This window comes from Cebus imitator, unplaced genomic scaffold (genome assembly GCF_001604975.1).
Source record: "Cebus imitator isolate Cc_AM_T3 unplaced genomic scaffold, Cebus_imitator-1.0 Scaffold94, whole genome shotgun sequence".
NCBI lineage: Eukaryota > Metazoa > Chordata > Mammalia > Primates > Cebidae > Cebus > Cebus imitator.
This window is the reverse complement of record NW_016107409.1, coordinates 185,622-204,440: the sequence shown is the minus strand read 5'-3', so window position 1 is coordinate 204,440 and position 18,819 is coordinate 185,622. Positions and strand designations below refer to the sequence as shown.

At 46.6% G+C, this 18,819-nt stretch overlaps 1 long non-coding RNA gene across 1 annotated transcript; it reads right to left on the bottom strand.

Annotated features, from left to right (window-relative positions):
- Positions 1-6,757: 6,757 nt before the first annotated feature.
- On the bottom strand, positions 6,758-13,341 carry LOC119472318. Its single transcript, XR_005201451.1, has 2 exons — positions 12,418-13,341; positions 6,758-7,055 (listed from the first exon to the last, which is right to left on the bottom strand). It is a non-coding gene; the product is annotated as an uncharacterized LOC119472318 (long non-coding RNA).
- Positions 13,342-18,819: the final 5,478 nt, after the last annotated feature.

Below are 18,819 nucleotides of genomic sequence, written 5' to 3'. Positions count from 1 at the left end.
TGTTTCTCAGCGGTATGAAGGTGTCATCTGGAAAGTTCCACGTTTTTCATGTGGTCTGTCCATTGTGCTATTTTAGTCTCCTTCTAATAAATGACATGGTTTTTCAGAGTGCACATTCTCCATGATCAGGTGTGAAGAGTTCAATTTGTGTTTATTACTAATGGGAAGCCTTCCAGTACTGCTGCAACCCTACTGATTACCTGTACCTTCTCTGGCCATCCACTTTTAAGATGCTTAGCTATTATGGTGATAGGTATACACAGTCACCTATATTGTCACAGTGCATATGTCACCTGAGAGGTGGGTCAGTATTAAAATACACACACACATAAACACACACACATGCACATACATATACAAGTTTTCTTTTTGGAAGAGCTGGGTCAAAATCAATTTTGATTTTGCCAATCACAATCATTTTTAAAAAGGTCATAATCTCAAGATTGTTTTCATCAGAGAAAATCTTTAAATTTTTGTTTCCTAAAATAAGTGGATGGCCGAAAGCTTTTGAACAGCTTCCTAAATGATTTTCTCTGCTTGGGAAGTTAAAGTAATGATTGTGTGTCTGTTTCTGATGTTCACTAATCACAGGCCGATTAGCAGACACCTCAGGTTCCGTTTAGCTAGTAAACCGTCTCTCATAAGCCATTTGAACTTCAAAATGGCACTTGTTGAACCTAGGGAAGTGTTCAAGTTTCCTCTATAAATTAACCTTACTTTTTGTTGGATGCTTAATTTAAAATACTTTTTGATATGTAAAAACTTGTCATGAAGACGTTTACCAAATTTATTTGTGGAAAGCTATTCTATGAAAATAATTGATTATGGACATTAACCAATTAAATGACATCACCTATGACATATATTTTGAGGGCTGTTGACCTTAATTTTCATTCTTCAAAATTTTTAATGCTGGCTTTGAATTGGTTTTCCCATTTTCTTCTCTCTGTTTTGATTCCCTTCATCCTTTAGCGTTTGGTCTCTGTGGAATGAGAGTTGTTCATTCTGGCTACCCCACACCTTGCACCAGCCCTCCCAGGGCACCATGTTCCTGTTGTTTTCTTGAGCCTTCGAGTGATCCATTCTTGAATGAGTTATGACTTTGTCTCTTTCTTGCTTTTCCCTAGGGTTTGAATCTTTTTAAATTAAGGTGTTTATTGGAAAGGATACTTTAATAGTACTTTTTGTTTTTGTAATGCAAGCTTATTATGCTAATGTTTTCAAACCAACGTGTTCAGTAAATATGAAAAAAAGAAAACTAATTCCTCCATAAGCACAAGTTTATTTATTTTTTCCAAACTTAAAACAAAGCTAATGGTCTAAAAGGTTGTAAGTCTCCTTACATGTATATTTACCCTTGGACAAGGTAAAACAAGTTATAATGGAGGATGTTGTGGGTGTGACTGATGTTTATTAGTCCCTACCAAATTTGTAGACATTTTGTCTCCTGATACCTCTGGCTTCGATTAATGGTTTCTCGTTACAGAGGGACCATGTGGACTTTCAAGAAAGCACTTGTTCCTCTGATAAAGCATTAGAGATTCTTACATAAACCTGCTGTATTTATTTTATCATCTGTTTAGTTTAAAATATACTTTTCCTGAGAGATAAAACATTCCCCCTTTTTTGTGAGTACTAATTGGCATTAGCTTCCATGTAGTTCAAGGCAGCTGCTTAGTGGGGAAACACAGGGGGTGCTGAGGTTCAAACACACCCTCCTCCGCTCCCTACCTCTTTCCCCCATGACAGAAGAGACCCATGACCAGTAGTTGGAGGCACTTTACTTTTTTTTTTTTTTTTTGAGACAGAGTCTCACTCTTGTCGCCCTGGCTGGAGTACAATGGCACGATCTTGGCTCACTGCAACCTCTCCCTCCCAAGTTCAAGCAATTCTCCTGCCTCAGCCTCTGAGTATCTGGGACTACAGGCGCCCTCTACCATGCCCGGCTAACTTTTTGTATTTTTGTTAGAGACGGTGTTTGTCATGTTGGCCAGACTGGTCTCGAACTCTTGACCTCAGGTGATCTGCCTGCCTCAGCCTCCCAAAGTGCTGGGATTACAGGCGTAAGCCACGGCCCCTGGCTGGCACTTTACTTTTTTACAAAATAAATTAATGTAAACCCAGCTTTGGACACATTGAATGATGACTCTTACTGCATGTTTAAGGCTCCAATGAACTATCTGTTTAAACAGCTGATAAGCCAGGGAAAAAAATCAAGTTTTAACTTTTATGAGGTCTCTTCTGTTTAGTTCACTCCAACTATATGTGTCTGAGCTGAGAGTGCTTTATACAGAATGTGTGAGTGAGTAGTTACCTTTCTTCCTGTTGCAACAGAGAGGACTGGAGCCCAGTGGCTGAGAGCTAAGGTCAGAGTTGGGCAGAGCTGGGTCTGAAGGCCAATTCTTCCACTTAGCCCCATGCCTCAGTTTTCCCCCATGAAACGTGGCTAATAATACTATGTACGTCACACTCACAGGACTATAGGAGGCCACGTATGGAGAGTACTTAGCTGGGTGCTTGATGTAAAACGAGCATCAGCCAACAGTAGCCACAATGATATTGTCACAATGTTTTTCAGCTTGGGTTCCCAGGTGGATACCACTGATATTAGATAACACTGATAGTAGACACCACTGGTTTCTGTAGATACCACTGCGATTAGCTAACAGTGAATGTAGACACGAAAGTGCTTCATCGGGTAGACTTCAGGCTTCGAACATGCCCCAATCCCCTTTCTCCAACCAGAACCCCTGTGACGGGGAAACGGAGCAAGTTAAAATACTGTGAAGCTTTGCATTTAGAAACCGGAAAACAGATGCACAGAGCAGTCTGCCTCTGTGTAAATGCACATTGTAATCGGTTTTCTAACGCAGCCTTTACAAGGATGAATTAAGCAGTTCGTTGACATATCATTATCACATTCTGAAGATAAACAGCCACAGGATCTATGAACTCTCATCATGCAGTTAATTATTCTTGAATTTTTCTGCACTCTTGAAACATATTCTATTTATTTAACCATCCCCTGGGAGCCCTGGTCGTCTTTGTCCCTGCCACACAGCCAGTGGTTCAAAACCTCTGCATCTGTCAGATTTCTCCATGTGGAGCATAATTGCCTGATTTCCATTTGAAAGTACAGCCCTGACATTAAAACAACATACACCCACCAATGATAACAATGGCTTCCTGACACCTACCAGAGGAGAGGGGGTGAGGGGGCATAATGCAGGAATAAATAAGCGCACGAATGAACGCTCGCCTTCACAGGGACCAGGTCTGAATTTACAGCTGCAGATGAAGTGTTCCTCGGGAACAAACAAAAAGAAAGAATGAAAGAATACAAGAAAAAGAAACCAATAGATTAGCATCCGCGTGAGTCTGTTGGAGCCAGATGGCTCTCTGTGGAGAGCGAGCTGTCCCGCTTTCTCCCAGTAACCCCGACCAGCAGACAGCAAGCCCGCTACACTGGGAGAGAAATGATCTCATTCCTCAGCCTGGCACGTGAGCCGCCTTCTTTCTCTCACATACAACTCGAGCTGAAGGAAAATTGGAAAAGACAGAAAGGGTGAAAAGGAAGGGGCGGGGAAGAATGGGTGGGTGTCAAGAGAAAGCAGGTACTCGTAGCCCAGAGGAATTGTGAGACGCCAGGCTCTGGCCAGCCCCGAGCGTTCCAGAACTGCCTCCAGATGTCCACGAAGGAGAAGGCAGGGAGACGGAGGGGGCACCAGGCATATTCTTACCTCCTCCACCCACATCCCTGAACTTCACCTCCGTGATCCAATGTTGCCTGGAAGGCTTGGTGTGTAAAGGGGCTGGGAGGAGGGCGCGGGCTGCTGTAGAGGGCAGGGATGTTCTGGGCCCCACTGGAAAGGGGAGGTGGGCAGTGTTTTCAGTTCTTCCTAATGACAATGTCTGCCTGACTGTGTGGGCCACAGGCCAGTGAGTCTGTCAGTCCTCAGCCTGCAGGACCAGCCATCTGCTGGGATCCTGGTCTGCCATGCTCCTGAACAGGTGCCAGAGGTGGAGGCAGCTGGCGTGGAGGGGCAGTCAAATGAAACTGACAGGTTGTAGGTGTGGGAGGGCTCCTGTCCTCGAAGATTCTGAGGCTAGGAGGAGCTTGTTCTGGGGTCATTCTTCCTGCCCTGCTAAGCAAAGCGTCCATTGCTCATAAACAAGTCTGTTGTCTGGAGTGACAGCCACACGTGGGGCTGGTGGACATCAGACAGACCACCACCAGATGCTGGTGGTAGAGTCTAACACTTGCAGATGTGTGCAGAGGTGCCGGCCTCCTTCACGCGAATCTTCCTCTGAGTGAGGGTTCACACGCCCAGCCTGGTCCTAGGGCCCCTGAGGCCTCCAACCCAGAGAAGCAGATCCAAGAGAGAATGAAGGTGCCACTGGGAGTGAGTGCTGGGGGCTCACGGAGCACTTCGTCAGCCTGGCTAGGTTGCCTGGGCACCTGAAGTTTGTCTCCAGCAGTGTTTACTCAAAAGAATAAATAGTAGTTTCCAGGGTGACATGCAAAGGCAGGGAGATGTAGTCATTCATTTACAGCTGGAAACTATTATTTAACTCATATAATATTGAGCAAACTTCTCTTCATTTTCAGCCCAGGATGAGGGCACCTGCTTCACAATTCCTGGCAGTTGTCGGTACAACTGAACATTAAGCTGGCGTATGCTATCGGGGCCGAGGAAGTAAAGCAAGCTGTCGGCTGGGGGCTAAAACCACAGGCTCTGGCTCTTCTTCCTTCTAAAAGTGAAACAGAAAGCCACCACGCCACCAGACAACTGCTTTGCTCTTCAGCTCCCAGGCAATGCTACCGCCTTACAGGGTTCCTCGTTCTGTGTGGGATTCTCACTCACAGCAGAGCTAAGGATTTCAAAGGAAATCGTATCACTAACGTAACAAGAGTGTGGGCTCCATCATCGTTCCTTGCCTCCACTTTGTCGGCCCTGCCTCTAAGTGTTTTGCGTACATTTCCTGTAACCTTCATGACAACCCTATGCGGCATCACTATGGTTCCACTGAACCCTTGACTGAACAAGAGCCCCGGTGGCTGACACCCTGACTCTGGAGGCTCACCTCATTTTAAAGGGTGGTGGGAAGGTTCCTAAAGGTTCAGTGGAACCATAGCGATTATCCTTATTTTACAAATAGGATGCCAAGTCCCAGAGATGTTAAGCAACTTTGCCAAAATCACACAGCTGGCCCCGGGTCCATACCACAGGTTTTCCTGCTTCTTTTGATAAATATAGGTAATAACTGTGAGCTTTAGATTTCCTGTTTTGGCTTCTCACCAGTGGTGCCATCTTGGGCTACTAAGTCTCCCTGAGTTCCCATTTCCTCATCTGTCAAGTAGGGACTGGAATAGTGGTCGTAGAGGGTTGCTGCCAGGAGCAGAAGTAACGAGTAACATGTGCCCAGGCAGGGCCAGTGCCCGGCACACGGTTGATGATCCATAAGTGTAAGTACAAATGATCCCCTGATGGTTTGATTTAACAGGCTTTTTCCACTCTACAGTCGATTTGTTGGGAGGTAATCCTGTAGTGTGTCAAGGAACATCTGAGTTAAGATAGCTTGATTTACAATTTCAATTTCACCATGGGTTTACCAGGATATGAATATTTTATCAGGATATAAACCTGATGCATCTTGGTATTTTCAGCTTGCTGTGGGTTTATCTGGACATAACCCTCACCATCTCTTGACTGCACTTTGTGCGCTGTCTAATCTGACTTGCTGTTTCCTGCGGGACTGCAGGCCACACCTATCCATTTCTAGACACCAAACACGGTTGCTGTCTAGAAAGATTGGAGCAAGGAATTCAACTCTTGTCACTTTCCCTTTGTTTCCAGGCCCCGGGCTTGGCTGAGGACGGAGCCAGGCCCTGCCTGTGCCCTCCTGGGAATTGCTGAGACAGTTAATGCCTCTTGGAACAAGTAAAGTACTAGCTTAAATGAATCACGAGCTCATGTGTGCCCTTAAGATTTTCTTTATTGTTGAGGTCAAAAAAATACTTATTTTCTCATCATCACCAAATGCAAATGCATAGCCCCACCTCATGCCTCACTTCCCCCAGTTGGGGTGACCTCTGAGAACATATCCAACACTCTTGTTCGCAGAAGGCATTCTGCACCTATAGCTGGAAGCAGGAGAGGAAGGGGCCAAAGGTCCTGGGTGTCTTGGCTGCGCTCTGCCTTCTTTCCGTAGCCTTCCTAGCTCTGCCTTTCCGGTGATTTTCACATTTTCCCTTCCATTTTACTTTCAGAAAATCTCTGGGGACTGCAGCTTTTGTTCTGTTGCTTCACGTAATTCCCAGGGCTGGGAATGAAAATTATTTCCTTTCACAACTTCTGGCTGAGTGCCTTTCACAGCCCAGCTGTGTTCTGGGGTGATTTATAAACTGCAGGGTCCGGGTCTTTTTCCTCCTCCTCCTCCTCCTCCTCCTCCTCCTCCTCCTCTTTTCCTCCTCCTCTTCTTCCTCCTTCTCCTCCTCCTTCCTTTCTCCTTCTTAAAACAAGGTGAGCCTTCAGAGTCAGGGTGTCAGCCACTGGGACTCTTGTTCAGTCAAAGGTTCAGTAGATCTCCATAGTGATGAGAGCATGAAGCCATTCATTCCTGTTAGAAGAAGACAGAAATAGGCCTCAAGGCCGAACTTATGTCTCTGAGAACAAATTTGACCCAAAATCTCTAAGTTTAGGGTTGGCTTTGAACTAAGAATATAAAAGCATATTTTCCAAACTTGTCAGGATTATGTTTTATTTCTAGACTTTTATTCTCAAAGGGATGTTGAGGAAGAGACACAGCTTAGGCAGTTTTGAGCTGAGAAATGAAAAGAAGTCACTTTTCTCTGCTGCCATATAACTAAGTAAGGGAAAAATTAAGCCCAGGGGTTCTTTTAACCTGTTATAACAAAACACAAAAACTAGACGGCATAGTGTCATTTGCAATGTGATGTGTCTTTGTCGGAACTGAAGGCTGTTGCCAGTCGGCTGCCCTCACGGAGTCCCCGTCTGCCCCTGCACTCCCTGCAGGTGTGTTTTCATCAGGAGCTGAAAGAACACAGAGGGGTGAGCAAGTTTACAAGCCTCAGACTGTCTGTCAGGCCATGGGGCTCCATCTGGGCCAGACCCCGGGGAACATGTGAAGACACTATGGGCCTCCTTTTCTACTCAGCATAATCCTGGACAGGAAGAGGTCTTCACAGCCCAGACAGGCCACTGCCTTGTGGCTGTGTGACTTCTTTGAACTGCCCTGTGCCATCTTTTTGGTCACATCCAAATCTTTGCCTCTGTATAACTCACACAATAACACCAAGTCTCCTTGTCTTCTGGCCCGTGACTGTCTGTGAATTCTGAGAAGCAGTGTCATGGAGGCTGAAGGTCAGAGCCAGCATTGCCACTGCTTGCCTGTAACCCTGGACGAGTTACTGACGCTCTCTGGGCCTCAGTTTTCCTCACCTGACAAATGGAGAAATAACATCTACCTCCCAGGGTTGTTATGATCATTAAACTAGATGATTTATACCAAGTGATTCACACAATGCCCCACAGAGCACAAACCCAAAGATGCCAATTAGTATTTCTAAGCATGGGAGGAAGCCCAGGGAGAAGGCCCTGGAGAAGTCTATTCTCTCCCTCCCGCCTCGACTGTGAGCCAAGTCGGGAGGGAGAGAATAGAATCAGAGACGGAATGAGCTAGAGGCCAGGTAGAGGACACTGAATCCATCTCCTACCGCATTCCCTGCGGTTTCCTTTGGAAAGGCAGCGTCTGAGATTTTAAAGTCACATATCATTCCCATTTCCTTTTTTAAAAATATGAATCATTGTCCCAGAGACATTCAAGTTCAGAGAGGTGCATGTGTTAGGTCTGAGGCTCATGTATGCCTGGTGTTCTAGAAAGCGGGAAGTTAAGAGAGGCTCCTGTCTTCAGCCTTCTCTTCCCAAAATAATGGATGGCTTTTTTTTCACTATTATGGGCTGTTAGCACCTCAGACTTCTTCCTGAACCTGGGTTAGTGATCGGTTTTAAGATCCTAAGAGCACAAACGGTTAGACTGAAACAGGCTCCATTCACTAATGTGCTGCTCATTGAGGAATGTTAAGTGATAACATACATGTGGAAACTTTGGAGATATGAGACCTCTCCCCAGTCTCATCTCAGTCTCAGGCCCAGGATGAGGTGACAGTTGGAGAGAGGGCCCTGGAACAAAGAAATGGGGGGTTCCTGGGACATGTAGGGCCATGTTACTGAGGCAACTTCCAGCAAGGATGTACAGGAAGGGTTTAGTTTACGCATAGATTGGGACCAATCTGAAAAAGAATCAAGGTTTATGAAACTCACAATTGCAACATTTTATAGGGTATGGCCCACCAGAGTTAGCCAAGTGCAGATGCCATTAGCTAGCTATCGGTTCATCTGATTCCTATTATATATTCTATCTCTTGCTCTCTGACATACACACACACACGACTGAATTATATTCAGCAGTATTTTATGCTCTTTGGAAATTGTTACTTATTCAGATATAGGGTGTTTTGTTTTTGCTTTTTGCTGATTCTCTACTATTTTTATTATTCCCAATACCCTCAGCTCTTTCATTTTGAATTATAGAGTTATTGCAGTATTATAGTTTTTTGAGATGTAAAAACTATTACAATTAGAACTAAATTTTTCAAAAATGGAAACCTGCAGGTTAAATTACAAGGATAGCGTGTTTGTGAAATTTGGGTTCCATTTTGTTTTGCCATCATAGCAAATAGAGAATGAGAAGACCTGGTTGTCTGCCTCCACATCCATCGCCACTCATCAGCACTGCAAAGGGCAGCTGAACTCTCCCCTCTAACACTCCTCTGTGCCCCAGTTTCTCCAGATGTAAAACAACACTACACATCTGTCTCCCTCTCAATTCACAGAAACGTCATAAGAACATTTGAAAGAAAAAAATCTCCACAAAACAGTGTTGTGATCCCAGAACTCACTTGTTTTGTGTCTTTGTGATTGTATGAAAAGTGGAGGTTACTCTAGTAAAAGTGAAAACTGAGCTGGAAAGGGCTGCAATTGCTAAAATGAGCAGGAATACGGTAAAGGAAACCATTCCCTGTACCCAGCGGCTGTCAGGCTGTGTTCATGATCTGCTCTCGTTTCCTGAGAGCACCATGATTTCTTTGTAACCAAGAGAAATAATCTATTTTCTGGCTTAACCTCTCATAAGGTATTTTGGAAATAAGCTCAACATTAGGAAATAATATTTTACAGGTCTCTTAGTCTCCTCTTTATTCAACACTCTTTAATTTCCCCCTCCCCTTGCAATTTCTCCTCTCAAAAATACAGCTTTTCAGCATCGATTCATCTCTGCTGCCTCATAGCGGATTTTTCCTCTCTTGTAGCCTAGCCATTTTTCATTTTTCTCACTTGTATCTTAGCTGGATCTTCCATCTCCTCCATTGCTACTCCTATTTCCTTTAAATTCATTTTCCTCTTTCCCTTTTCTCTCCCTAAAGAGAGAACAGATGACAGACAGAAAGGACAACCAGCTAGGATCGTGCTGAGAAAATGAACCCCACAGCACATCGAAAGTTGGACAGGCCAAACCTGACTCCATCAATTTGAGTTGATGCCTCTGACAATTCAAACAAGACTTGGTCAGCACAGAATTGCAAGGCTGTCTTGGAATTTTCACACATATATATTTGACATTCTACTCCAATTCAGTTCCACAATCCAGATGCTGGAAGAATTTTGTTTACTTGAGACGAATTCTCATCCATCATCTTTCGCTCCCACAAGACCATTGCTCACAAGCCCCAGGGACTGCCTCAGAGTACCATCATTTTGTTACAGTTAATGCTCATTGTTGTGCACAGTTGGGAAATGTAGCCTTCTGGTTAATTACATTTTCTGGTTAGTAGAAATGACAAGGTACATCTTCCACGAATTGCTGACATCTAGACACCTAGGATACTCTAAACACCAAAGCTAACTTGAACGAGTTTAGTCTTTCTTGGAAAATTCAGAGGAAACTTCAGGACTCATGAGACCTCAGGGGTCCCAAAGATGTGTTGTAGAGGTGGAGAGTATTAACATAACTGGGATTTTCATTTGATACCATGTAAAATTGGTTTGAGGGTATGTAATAGCACAAGTCACATGGGAAACAAGGGTACCATGTGAAATGCATTATATCTGTCTAAAATTTTCCGCTTTGGGGGGCCGAGGGCTGAGGTAGGGGGATCATGAGGTCAGGAGATCGAGACCATCCTGGCTAACATGGTGAAACTCCACCTCTACTAAAAATACAAAAAATTAGCCAGCCATGGTGGCATGCACCTGTAGTCCCAGCTACTCAGGAGGCTGAGGCAGAAGAATCACTTGAACCTGGGATATGGAGGTTGCAGTGAGCTGAAATTGTGCCACTGCACTCCAGCCTGGGCAACAGAGTAAGACTCTGTCTTAAAAAAAAATTCACTCCTCTGTATTAATATGTGTTTAAGTGTTCAAAGGAAAGAAATTCATGACCTGCCAAATTACAAAACTATATGCATGACAATTCCATTTTTGTATCTACACATACACACAGCCTCCCATACACAAGTCAGGGAAGATATGACCCACATTTTAATAATAGTCTCTCTGGGTGATGTAATTATAGGTGCTTTTGTTTTCTTCTTTTGGTTCATCTGTACTTTTTAAAAATTAAATATTTCTTCTATAATACAAATAAATAAAAATGTCTTTAATTGGACAAATCACATAGTCCAGTATTAAAATCAGCACAGAAATCTATCTCAATATAGATCAAGAACAGATTAAATGAAAAAAATGATTGCAGAAGGCATCTTCCCATTTGGAAAACACCTATCACGTGAGATTGTCAAACACAAACTTGGAGACTCGGGAGCTGGGGGTGGCAGTGGCTGCAGCGACAGCCACATGGAATGTGAGGAAATGCTGTTGCCTTGGGGAATAGAGGTGTAGTGCAGGTCACCGCCTGTTACCACAGGCAGGCTCTGTGAGTCCTACACAATAGGAAATGGGGTAACAAGAAGGATTTTTACATTTGCCATTTAGATAATCCCTTCGTGGCATTTCTGCATCTATTTCTAACCTTCTAAACACAATAAGATATGGAAGACCACATCTTGGTTTCAACACTGATTTTCCATGACTAGGGTGGTGGGTTTGGCCTGAGCCTGAAATCAGACACTCAGTCGTCTCCAAGGCCCTGCACCCCGATGGCTTCACCCCACCCATGACTTCAACCCGTCCTGGTCCTTGGCAGCACAGGGCTTGTGCCACCATCCCCCTCTCCCCACCCCAACCTGGTCCTGTGTGGTCTCCACTTGTGCAGAGCCCTGTACCCCTCCCGCTTACTTCCATCTCAGTTTTCCCAGCATTCACCCCCATCCTAGAAAAAGGACAGGGGAAGTGTGAACACGGAAAAGAGACACAAATTCCAAAAATGAAATTTTAGGGGAAACTCTACCAGCAAGTGTAGACTTCTACCCTAGTGATACAAAGAATGCAATGGCATTTCCAGGATGAAGCAGGAGTGGTATTCTAGGATCATCCTGCCTCTTTTCATCCATGGGCAAAAGAGGCCATGCCATGCAGGAAATAAATTCCCAGCTTCCAGAAGTCCCCACATTTTCAAGAGACCAGAGCAGATCCTTGCCTATTCTCATTTCTGCTGTCATGTGCACCTTGTCTAAGAGGTTTTCCAAGTCCCAGTGTGTGTTTCAGCATCACTTGTGCACACCGTCACTCTGGAGCGCCTGCACAAGGCTGGGAGCCCGACTTCCCATGTAGATTCCTCTGCCCCATTTGTCTAAAACTCTTTGCAACAGATTATACTTTAAGAAAAAAAAAAGCACCTCTGCCGTACCTCAGTACCTCTTACAGTTTTGTGTTAAGACCCATATATTTGTTAAGTGAATGAATGACCAAGTGACTCAGTGTTCGCACACCCAACACTCTGCTGTTTTCAGATCTCATCTATTTCTCAAAGCAACCCTGTGAATCCTGCCTTCAGGATGAGAAAAATGATGTGAAGAGGATTGCCCGAAGTGACACACAGGTCACTGAATGCCAGGACCTGGAATTCTGATTTCAGTCCAATGCGCTTTCCATCACAATGGTGATCCCCAAGGCGGCTGGCTCATCAGAATCCCCTATAAAGTTGGTTAACGAACCAGCATCACAGCCCTACTGCAGACCTGCCAAATCCCACTCAGGTGAGGCTCAGCTGTCTCTACTGTCAACAGGTTTTTCCACAGACGGTCTGGCTTCCCTCCCCGCTGTGCCGTCTGTGTCCACCAGCTCTGATTTAACATTTGGTCGATGTTATCCAGGGTGACAACACAAAACTTCAAGGCTAGCCCTGACACTGAAAATCCTATGTTCCTCCATTAGTCACCTCCTTGTGTGTGAAGAGTCCATTTCTACCTCCTAGGATCCTTCTTCTGTGGGAGCTGGGTTAACAGCTCAAATTCTAGAAAACCCGAGGTTAAAAATAGCTGTGACACTCATTAGCCGCAAGGGGGAAAGTTCAGCAAAGTTTGACAGCCGCACTTAGGAAGGCCTCAGAGAGGCTACAGAAAAGGCCTTGGAGCTGAGAACAGGGACCCAGCCTTCCTTAGAAGCCTGGCTCCAAACCAGCTGGGGCCCCACTAATTGGCCACGGCTGGGAAAGGTGCTTGTATAGTCACGACTCTGTAAAGCAAGGGGCAAGCTCCCTGGCAATTAAGTGACCACAAACCCATCCAAGAATTACTCATCAGGGGGACTGCACATGGTGGGAAAGCTCTTCCTGTTTGGAAGAGTGAGTAAAATTTGGAGGGAATCAGCAACCCGGCCCCCTCCAGCAGCAGACCACTGAAGTCTAACCCCATCAGGAGAGAGACCCACACCACTCAGGTTCTCCAGAGGAACAATTAGGAGTTGCTTGAGAAGTCCCCCAAGCTGACTTAACCTGCCGCGAACCCAGCAAGCAAACGTCCTCTGACTGTGATTTATAAGGAGGAGGTCACCTCCAGAGAGGGGCCTGGGCTACTTGCCTAAGTGCTGTGTGCAGGTCAGCCTGGAAACCATAATTATCATCATCAGGAGGATCAGTCAGGAGACAAGTTGAAGCAAGTTGAAATTTGAAAAACACATTAACACGGGCTTGACGAGATGCCAGAAGAGTCTGCCAGCAGGGACAGCTGGAAGGCCAATTTCTGAGTCAATACTGAAAGGTGGTTGCTTAAATATCTGAGTCAACACACACTGATTTCTCTCCGGCTCAATACTCCTGTTTAATTGCACTGGGGAGTCTCCCCACTGACACATCTAACACCAAGATACATAGTTGAGTGAAAAGAAAAGCGCTTCATTGAAGTGCAAATGAGGTCCTTCGTGGAGCCTGCAGGCCTGGGTCCCGCTAAGCACTCCCTACTGCCCTGGCATAAGGTGGCCAAGCCTTGCAGGGACTCCATGTGCCCCCCTTTTTAAAGAGGGTCGAGAGAGAGGGGTGAGCCCCAGGCCTCAGCTGGCCTGCAGAGAGAGGTCTAGGTGCACTGCAGTTGCACCGGCCGCCAAGGCTCTGAGATACTGTTTTAGGATCCATGGTCCTCTCCAGAGAGAGGGGGCAGGAGTGCCTGTTTCCCACCCGAGAGAGCTAAGTCAGATGGAAGGGTGTGCAACTGGAAAGCCATCACATTTGGCAGCCAGGTGACCACCTGGTGAGGCTGGTGGCAGAGATGATGAATGAAGCAAGTCTTGAACGTCCGCCCAGCTGCCTGGAGCCTGGGAAGCAGGCGGTCTCTGAAGAGTCCTGACAGGCCATGGCTACTGATGGAGACACCTACTCATTGTGATGCACACATAGGGGCGGGGCAGGATGGCCCAGGGGTAGTGGCGAAGGCGGGGGCTCCCACCGTGACCCTCTGGCAGCCTTCACTGACTTCAGAGCTAAGCATGATATAGGAGACCTAGGTGGACCTGAAAACCCATGAGAACTGGGACCCGAACCACAGTGAAGAGGCAGGTCCCATGAGCAGGTGGCATGAGTCTGCCACAGCTAAATTCTACATCTGCTGCCAACTGTCAGAGATAAGGAAGAAGCCCATGTCATTGGTAAACCCAAACCCAAATTACTGGGGCACATCGTGAAAAGGTAGTTTCTGGTTCAGTACGTCTGAGTGTGGGTGGCTTTGGGTCCAGTGGCACTCTTGGTGCACACCAGTCTGTCATGCACCCACAGTGTGAGAGGGATTCCTCATGAATACCCCTGCTAATCACACCGAACAGAGATCTGCTCAGATGGGGCCCCGAGAATCTGAGAGACACATGGCTGGGCCATTGTCAATCCAAGAATTTCAAGTTCAGTGGCCACCACTTAGGGAAACTATGGAATTGTCTCGGTCTGATGCTCAAAACGAACTCACAGGGACATGATCTGCCTAAGACAAACAAGTGTGAAATGAAGATCAAATGCTATTTCTTCCATTTACTAGTTGTGGGACCTTATGTAACTGTTGTGTAAATAAGATATTGTGGGTAAAATGCCTGTCACAAAGTAGCTGCCAAAAAATGCCAGTTCAACCCCCAAAACTGAGGTGGCCTGAATTTCTCTCTCTACTTGGTGTTGCTTTATGTCCTGGAAAGCCACAGTTAGAAGAGGTGCTGAGGAATTTCTGTCTCTCACCTCTAAGCAAGACATCCAGCCCTGCCCAGTCCTGCTGGTCCCTGTGGAGGGATCTCACCATCTCCCATGCAGCAGAAGTTTGAAAAATGAATTTGTTCATCTTCCTGGAGCATATGGAGTTTTTAGAGCTTCCCTTCTGAGCTGTTTATGAATCAAATGGCAGAGCCATTCTCCCTCTGAAGGTCCCCAGGAAGCCCAGCAAGTCCTCACCTAACCCTCATTTCATGCTGATGCTTTTTTGCACATCAATAAGCAGTCTCAAGGCCAAGACTGTACCAGGCCCCCACCCACCTCTCTGACTTCCCCCCTATGGCTCCCTTCCTCCTCCAGCCCTTTCCAGGCACACTGGTCTTCTTGTCTCCTGTGAACTTGCCAAGGCTGTTCCTGCTTTGGGCACAGCACTTCGTGGAAGCCCCCACCCAGGTAGCCACGGGGGGGCTCTTCCTTCATCCAAGTCCCGGCTGAAATGCTGCTCCCTCTCAGAAGGCTTCACTGGCCCTCTTCTCCACTACTCAGTTTTATTTTCTTCTTAACATTCATCACTACCCCAACCATCTTATTTGTTTAGTTACCTGTTAATTGTCTGTCTCCCTCTACCAAGCCGCAAGCTGCCCAAAGGCAGGGACCTCATATGTTTAGTTAATAAGCATCGAGGATCCCAGGACAGTGACTGGATGCTTTGCCCATTCCTGCAGCAGCAACACTTTTCCAAGGAACACTATCAAGTGGATCTATGAGTGTTATAATTCTATGATGCAATAGGTTAGACGACTATTCAGGGTTTTGGGCATTGCCAGAAATATGCAACTCCAGGAGGGAGAGGAGTGGGGAGAGGAGGGATATGCCTCTAGGCAAAGGCAAAAACTTTGCTTTGAGCTTCTCATGTCCCAGAATCCAAACGTCCATCTGACCGCAGGATCAGAGTGAGAGAAGTTTTGCTCTGTCTTCTCCCACCTGAAATCAACAGGAGGCTGTTATTCATTGCCTCAATCTCAGGTTCTAGGATCAAACTAGAGGGAAGCCTTCGGGCATCAGGGCAGTGGCCAATGCCAAGCACTCAAGCAACGCTCAACTTTAGAGACATTGTCTAATAAAGATAACGAGAGCTGGACTCTTCATATGGATTTTTAGGCTGTTCTAACTCATCACATGGATCTTTCATTTGTCTTAAGAAATTGTCTCAGTGACCAGAGATGGTTTTTAGAAAATGCATGAGCTGTGATCCTCTCTAACAAACATACACTGTGGCCATGCCTTGTTTAACTCCACACGGATCACCTAGCATGGGGGTTCTAGAAAGGGATGGGGGAGCTGCTGCTACAGGGGTTCATTTTGTCCACCCATCCCTGGTTCTTCATGATTCCTTCGTGACTCCATACTCAAAACCAAGCCTTGTCAGTCCTGAGAATGGCTCTGGCTCTGAGGTAGACGAGTGACTACCAAGGCAGCCCAGAATAAGCACAAACGAAGCAAACTCTCCTGTCCTTACGACCCTCAGGACAAAGTAGAGAAGAGGGTAACTGGGCTATTGGAAATGTCAGCGCCCTGAGGTCCCCGTAAAGCACCGGATGGTGCAGGAACAGGAAGTCTCAGCTTTCCTTGGTAAGATGAGGCAAGCTACTCGGGGCCACACTGTCCAGAGAAACTTTGTTTTGTGGATGCGCAGAAAGCAATAAGTTTTTCTGGTATTAGAGATTCTTTTAGAAGTGAGTATAGAAGGCCTGCCAGCATGAGAGCCCCTGGGGCACCTGCAATGGGGGAGCTCAAAACAAAAGTTTATTCAAAATACAGTGAGCAAGTCAGTAGTGTCCTGCCCCAGGACCCCAAACTCTACCTACGCTATCCCTTTCCGGCTCTTTCTCACCACCCATGAAGTGACCTCTGAAGTGTCCAATTCTCTTTATGAGCAAGGCAGGGCTGGAAGTATTTTAGACTGGGCCTGCTGCACTCACCGTCTGCGTCTGCTGCGCCTCTGTCGGGGAGCAGCTGCCGACCGTCAGCATACCTCATGATGGCAACTGTTCTCCTGTCTTGATTTCCCTGAGCACTTGCTTCTGCTAAAAAACCATGAGAAGAAGGAAAAGTGAGGACGGTTGCATGAGCAGGCTTCATGGCGGCCAAAGTAGGAGATTTTTTTTTTTATGCCTCTGAACATCGGCTGTCCTGGGAGGTTTCCCACAGGTGTCCATCATGTGCAGGACTGGACAGAAGCTCCAGCTGTTGGATGTCATGCTAGGGAGGCTGAAGGACATTTAATGTGTTTCATGGACTCATTGCCTAGAACAAGGAAATGCACTGTCTGAGGACAGAGTGGAGGAGAGGAGGCTCATTTGAGGAAGTGCTCTCCTGAGTGCTATCCTTTCTTCCTCCTGCTACCTCTGGGTCCCTGCGTGCCAGGGTAGGGTGGAGCACAAGAAAGACCCTGTAGGGCCCTTTCTTCTGCATTGCTTTGGCCTTAGACATAGTTCTGAATGCTGACTGCACATAAGAATCACTGAAGACCCTCGCTCCTGCCCCTCCCTAAGAATCCCCCAGAAATAATGTGTGTCCCATGGGAGATAATCTAAGGAAACAGACCAATGTGGAGAGAGCATCAGTGGACACAATGGTGTTTCCATGTCCCCTGCCCCGCCCCACAATGGCTTTGAGAGACTCTATCTTGCCACGTGGAGATGTCAATTGTCACTGGGAGAAAACATCCTGGCCCCCAGAAGTTTAATGGAGTCCCTTAGGAAGTGGTATCTGCATGAGGTTCCCCCTGAGAGTTCCTGGCCTTCCTGCTGGAGCCCCTCCACATGCTGCGCTCCAGGGTGGATGAAAGCGGACAGGGAGAGACAGACTCACCCTCCCCCAGAGCCTGGTGGCTGAGGCTCACAGCGGGATATCCAGGGCTGCTGGGGAAAGGGACAGGGGGCTGGGAAATGCGCAGAAGCATGAAAAGAAAGGGCTGGATCTTTCCTTCCTTCCTGGGACCACATGTATGTTTGTGCAGTTTTCTCTACATGGAGGCACCTGGCCAAGGGGTTCAGGGTGAGGACTGACGTCAGCCCAGACAGAGGGTGGTCGTTTTCTTCTAGAAGAAGCCATGTCTGGGGACACCACAAAGGTGTCCTTGTTGTTAATTTGCACAGAGGCACTGTTTGGGGCCTCGGGGGATGGGGTGGGGGGGTGCTCTATCCCTCGCCCTCCTTTCACACCCTCCCTCCCTCCCCTTTCTCAGGCTCCATTCTGAGGGCTCCCGGTCAGGCACCCTTCCTCACTTTCTACTCCGAGTTGCTTTTCCCTAGCTCAGAACTGAAAGTGGGTTCGATTCTACTGGTTCCGACCTTGATCCAGAATACTGTTTCTCTAAGAAGTGTGGGAACCCTCAGTAGGCAAGTGGGAGAGAGCAGTGTGGGGTCAGAGCCAGGCACAGCTGAGACCCATCCACCCTGTCCTGTGCCAAAGCCTCCAGCCCGGCCTTCTCCTCTCCAATGACCATGTGGCATGATGCCCCTCCCACTTTACTTTGTCCATTTCTGATATCAAAGAAGAGAAAAAGGGGGAAAGTTTGTTTGCTCTCTCTCTAGAAACCCTCTGTGCTGTGAGGCTGGCATGAGGGTGGGAGGGAGGGGGAGATATCAGAGGATGAGCTGCCCAGAGCCTGGAAATTCTGGGGCTAAAAGTTCTAATGAGGACTGCGCCTGGTCCTTATTGCCAAAGTTATTTCCTGTTTTTTATTTAGATCTTTGTATCTCAGTGCCCACATCAGTAAAATGTGGATCTAAATAAAAAACAATAAACCAACTATGGCTTACAGGGATGCTAAGGTGAGCTGATATTAGAATGAAAGCATCATTACAATGATTTTAAACGTTCTTCAAATCATCCATCTTTTCTTTGGGATAGCCTCACTTTTTAAAATAGTCATTATAATCCACATGCCCTAAAGACACATTCTGCATGTAATAGCTGTGTAAATAAGCAACCTCTGGACTTTGAGATTCCCCTGTGGGCCTCTGGTGTGGCTAAAGATTAGCTCCTGTCAGAAGGAATTCATTCCCTTCTTGGAGGTTCAGAAAGGCTTGCCTCCTACTACTGGGTTTCCCCTTCAGGTCAGCACTTCCATCTTAGGCTGTGGCTAATAGGTCG